Source organism: Stegostoma tigrinum, chromosome 18, assembly GCF_030684315.1.
Source record: "Stegostoma tigrinum isolate sSteTig4 chromosome 18, sSteTig4.hap1, whole genome shotgun sequence".
Taxonomy (NCBI): domain Eukaryota; kingdom Metazoa; phylum Chordata; class Chondrichthyes; order Orectolobiformes; family Stegostomatidae; genus Stegostoma; species Stegostoma tigrinum.
In genome coordinates this window covers 62,638,789-62,644,788 of record NC_081371.1, presented here as the reverse complement: position 1 = coordinate 62,644,788, position 6,000 = coordinate 62,638,789, and positions in this window count along the sequence as shown.

Below are 6,000 nucleotides of genomic sequence, written 5' to 3'. Positions count from 1 at the left end.
ACACTGCCCTCCAACCCCACCACACCCGGAACCTTCCCCTGCAACTGCAGGAAATGCTACACTTGCCCCCACACCTCCTCCCTCACCCCCATCCCAGGCCCCAAGATGACATTCCACATTAAGCAGAGATTCACCAGCACATCTGCCAATGTGGTATACTGCATCTGCTGTACCCGTTGTGGCTTCCTCTACATCGGGGAAACCAAGCGGAGGCTTGGGGACCGCTTTGCAGAACACCTCTGCTCGGTTCGCAATAAACAACTGCACCTCCCAGTCGCAAACCATTTCCACTCCCCCTCCCATTCTTTAGATGACATGTCCATCATGGGCCTCCTGCAGTGCCACAATGATGCCACCCGAAGGTTGCAGGAACAGCAACTCATATTCCGCTTGGGAACCCTGCAGCCCAATGGTATCAATGTGGACTTCACCAGCTTCAAAATCTCCCCTTCCCCCACTGCATCCCCAAACCAGCCCAGCTCGTCCCGTCCCCCCACTGCATCCCAAAACCCGCCCAGCCTGTCTCCGCTTCCCTAACCCGTTCTTCCTCTCTCACCCATCCCTTCCTCCCAACTGAAGCCGCACCTCCATTTCTTACGTACCACCTCATCCCGCCTCCTTGACCTCTCCGTCTTCCCTGGACTGACCTATCCCCTCCCTACCTCCTCACCCATACTCTCCTCTCTACCTATCTTCTTTTCTCTCCACCTTCGGTCCGCCTCCCCCTCTCTCCCCATCCCCCTCTCTGATGAAGGGTCTAGGCCCGAAACGTCAGCTTTCGTGCTCCTGAGATGCTGCTTGGCCTGCTGTGTTCATCCAGCTCCACACTTTGTTATCTCAGTCTCCAACCAGTTCCTGGTTTAGTCACAGTGCCCAGGGCTTGACATTCCCAAATCTGAAACCCAGATCGCCATTTGTGGATCTTACGCACGCACAAATGAGAAGCTGAGGTCGGTCATTTGGCCTTACAGCCAGCTTTGCCATTCAGTAAAAGAGTGGAGATGGTTGGCTTTGTGACATTATCAAGAAATCATTAATCTAGAGACCAAGGTAATGTTCTGGAAACCCCGGTGTGAATCTTGCCATGGCAGAGGGTAACCATTTTCTGAGAAACTGTCTTCTTTACTTGGTCTAGCCCTACACGTGACTCCAGAACAACAGTGATGTGGCTGACTCTTACTGCTCTCTGAAATGGTCCCAGCAAGAAACTCTGATATAACAATAGCCAGAAAGTCTCAAAAAAATCAAACTGGACAGACCAACTGATCTCTCTGTCCCACTGACCTACAGCACATGGCCAGGCAGCTCAGCACCACCTTCTCAAGGGCAACTAGGGACGGGCAATGAATGTTGAGCCGAACCAGCGATGCCCATGTCCCACAAATGAGTAGAGAAAAAGATCTTGGCTGTTTGCATAGTCTCCATTTACTCAAAGAAAGTACAGAAGTACATTCAACCCATCATGTCCAGCCCAGTCAACAAAAATCTGAATACAGTACTCTCATTTTCCTTCTCTTAGCTCACAGTCCTGGAGGTTGTGGAAATACAAGTGAATATAGAATCATTGAGTCATACAGAGCGGAAACAGGGACTTCAGTCCAGCATGCTCATGCCAACCGGATATCCTAAATTAAGTTAGTTCCATTTGCAGTATTTCGTCTGTATTCCTCTAAATGGGGGGTTGGTGTGAACTCAATGTGCTGAATGGCCTGCTTCCTTGCTGTAGGGATTCTATGATTCTATAAACTCTTCCTCTTCATATACCCATCTAGATATGTTTTAATTTTTTTTATTCATTCATGGGATGAGGGCGTTGCTGGCCAGGCAGCATTTATTGCCCATCCCTAATTGCCCAGAGGGCAGTTAAGACTCAGTCACATTGCTGTGGGTCTGGAGTCACATGTAGGCCAGACCAGGTAAGGATGGCAGTTTCCATCCCTAAAGGGCATTACTGAATCAGATGGGTTTTTTCCCTGGCAATCAGCAATGGATTATTGGTCATCATTAGACTCTTAGTTCTCAATATTTATTGAATTCAATTTTCACCATCTGCCATGGCGGGATTTGAACCCAGGTCCCCAGAGCATTATCTGAGTCAACAGCCCAGCAATAAGACCACTAGGCCATTGCCTCGCCCGGTTGTAATTACAACAAATGTTGTAATTGTACCAGCCTCCACCACTTCCTCTGGCAGCTTGTTCCATACACGCACCACACTCTGCATGAAAACATTACCCCTGGGGTCCCTTCTAAATCTTTCCCCTGTCACCTTAAACCCATGCCCTCCAGTTTTGGACTCCCCTACCCTGGGGAAAAGATCTTGGCTGTTCACTCTATCCAGGCCCCCCATGATCATTCAAACCTCTATAAGGTCACCGCACAGCCTCCAATTCTCTGGGGAACATTGCCCCAGCCTATTTAGCCTCTCCCTTTAGCTCCAGCCCTTCAAACCTTGCAGCATCCTTGTAAATCTTTTTCAAACCCTTTCAAGTTTCACATTATCTTTTCTTTAGCAGGGAGACCAAAATTGCACACAGTATTCCAAAAGTGGCCTAACCAATGTCCTGTACAGCTGCAACGTGTCCTCCTGACTCCTGTACTCAATGCACTGACCCATAAAAGCAGGCATATCAAACACCTTCTTCACTATCCTGTCCACCTGGGACTCAACTTACAAAGAACTATGAACCTGCACTCCAATGTCTGAATGCTGATGAAATGTTTCTGCCTCAACCAGCATTTCAGGCAGGGAGTTTCCAACTTCCATGACCATCAGTAAAAAAAATTCCCCTCATTTTTCCTCTCAGTCCTCTCCCTCTTACTATAGCCCCATACCCCATTAATGAACCCTCTGCTGATGGAAAAAAAAACCCTCTCTGTTAAAATCAGAACGTGCCAGAGAAACTCCGCAGATCTTGTAACATTTGGGAAGTTCTGAAGCACAGTCGTAATAGACTGAAAATGTTATCTATCTTTCTACCTGAACAGGGGCTGCTGGATCTGCTGAGTTTCTACAGAATTCGACAGAAATTTTAATCACTGTATTAAACTTTGCTGCTTCAGGAAAATAGCCCTGGCCTCTCCAATTTTTCCTTATTGCTCAGACCTTCCAGCCTCAACAACATCCTAGTGAATCGCCTCTGCACCCACTCCAGGACAGTCACATCCTTCCTATAGTGTGGTGACCAGAACTGCACACAGTGCTCCTGCTGTAGTTTAAACAGGGTTTTATATAATTCCAGCTTAACCTTACTGCTCTTGAATCCTGTGCGTAACCTAATAGATCAAATATTCCATATCACTTCCGAACCACTTTATCTACCTCCCCTGCTACCTGCAGGGATATGTAGATTTATACTCTGAGATCCCTCTGACCTTCAGCACTTCTATGGTCCTAGTATTCCCAGTGTAATCTCTTGCCTTGTTGGCCCTCCCCAAGTGCATTCCCTCACACGTTTCTGGACTGAATTCCATTTGCCATTGCTCTGCCCACCTGAGCTGTCTGTCAATATCCTCCTGCAGTTTTTTTCCCCTTCATTCATTAATGGGGTGAGGGCATTGCTGGCTATGCAGCATTTATTGTCCATCCCTAATCACCCAGAGGGCAGACCAGATAAGGATGGCAATTTCCTTCCCTAAAGGGCATTAGTGAACCAAATGGGTTTTCCCCCAACAATTAACAATGGATTCACGGTCATCATTAGATTCTTAATTCCAGATATTTATTGAATTCAAATTCCACCATCTGCTACAGCAGGATTCGAACCTGAATCCTGGAATGTTATCTGGGTCACTAGATTGATCATCCAGTGATAATCCCACTAGGCCATTGCCTCCCCTCAGAGTTATCCTGCTCACTATTTACCCCGATCAATTTTCATGTCATCTATGAACTTCTCGATCAATCCCCTACTTTAAGTCTAAACCCTTTTTGTATACCACAAACTGTGGAACTTCACCTGGAGTCACAGAAACAAGCCCTTTACCATTGCCCTGTGCTTTCTGCCTCAGGCAGTTTTGAATCTAACGTGTGGCTTTGTCTTAGCTTCCATGGGCTCTTAATCTTTTCACCAGTTTGCCACGAGAACCCTTATTAAACACCTGGCTTATCAAAAGTTCATGTAGATCATATCAAATGCAGGACCTTCATCAACACTCTTGGTTGCTCCCTTAAAAATTCCAACAGATTTGCCAAACGTAACTTTGCTTCAACAAATCAAGATATTAACAGAAAAAGACAAAGTTGATAAAGAGAAACTATTTCCACTGGTTGGAGATTCTAGAACTAGGGGCACAGTCTGAAATTGAGGGATAGACTGGCCAGGAGGAATGTTAGGAAGCAGTTCTATGTGCAAAGGGTGGGGGAGGTTTGGAATTTTCTTCCACAAACATCAGTGGATGCTCAATTGTTAATTTTAAATCTGAGATAATAAATTTTTGTTAAGTGAAGGTACTAAGGGATATGGACCAAAGTCGGGTATATGGTAGGTCCATATTTAAGGCTGTCAAGCTGGCTAGCAGTCCCCTGTTTCTGTGGTTTTTTTTCATCCGATCTCTCCCAGTCTTCCTTCTCCCAGTTAATGTTCCCCAACTAGGAAAACTTTCTTTGTCAACATTAACTCAACTTGTCACACTCTTGTCCCACTTGAGCAAGCCTTCCCTCAACAGCGCTAACTCCCCCCATGTAATCTTGTCATTAAAAGCCCCTCCACTCTGGTACTGTTTCAGTAAACCTCCTCCACATCCTCTTGAGGACCCTACCTCATTGCTGAAGACAGTGACCAGAGCTGGACATGACGTTGTGTGTTTGGAGACATTACTTTTTAAAGACACTAACCTTCCATGGCCATGTGATCTCTGATAACTGTCCTTAGAGAAAGAAGCTTTGGAAGCTGATGCAGAATATTGTGCAGAAGATTGTGGGATTTTGTGGGAACTGTAAGGGAACCAGCTCCGATATGAAACTTTGTGGAACACTTAGAACAGCAGCCTGCAATTCAGAACCTGTGGCGGTGAGTCAGGATGGCTTTGAATATCCCAGTCACTGCTGCTGTGGAAATGATAGGACAGAATTGGAAATTCCTCCAGTGTCAATGGCAGAATTGTGAAAGAGTAACAGAGTTAAATTAAGTTTAATTAAGAATGAAATTAATAGTGACAGAGTTTAAAATAAAAGCTGAACAACTAAGAGTAGCACTGGATGTGGTAAAATGAGATGTTCAGATGATTTTCAATAAAATTCCACATAGAATGTTAGTAAATAAAAATGGAGCAGATGGGATCGTGGTTAATAATATCCTGCCATGGATTGAGGATTGGTTAATAGGCAGGAGGCTGAGAGCAGGAATAAATGGATCATTCTCAGGTTGGCAGTCCTGAGGCTAGTCGGGTGCCACAAGGATCAGTGATCAGGTCCCAGATCTATCCATATCAATGATTTGGACAGGGGGCCAATTGTGATATTTCCAGATACGTGGATGATACAAAACTGTGTGGGAATGTGAGTTTTGAGGATGATACAAAGAGGCTTTGAGGAGAACTAGACAGTCTGAGTGAGTGGGGACAAACACAGCAGGTGGATATCATGTGGGAAGTGTGAGGTTATTCACTTTGGAAGGAAGAACAAAGTATTTCCGAAATGCTGGGAGACTGGAGAGTGTCAATGTCCAAAGGACCTAAGTGCCCTTGTCCCGAAGTCACTGACAAGGAATTGGGAAGGACAATGCATGTTCGCCTTTCTCTCCAGAGAGTTTAAGAACAGGAGTCTAGTTTCAGTTGTATGGAGTACTGGTGAGACCGCACCTGGAGTATTGTGAGCAGTTCTGGGCCCCCAGCCTGAGGAAGGAGAGATTTGTCACAGAGGGAGGATAGTGGAGGCTCATAGACTGATTCCTGGGATGGTGGGACTGTCCTGGGAGGAGAAATCAAGGAGACTGGGCCATGTACACTGGAGGGTAGAAAAATGAGGCACTATCTCAGAGAAACGTATTTCTTAAAGGG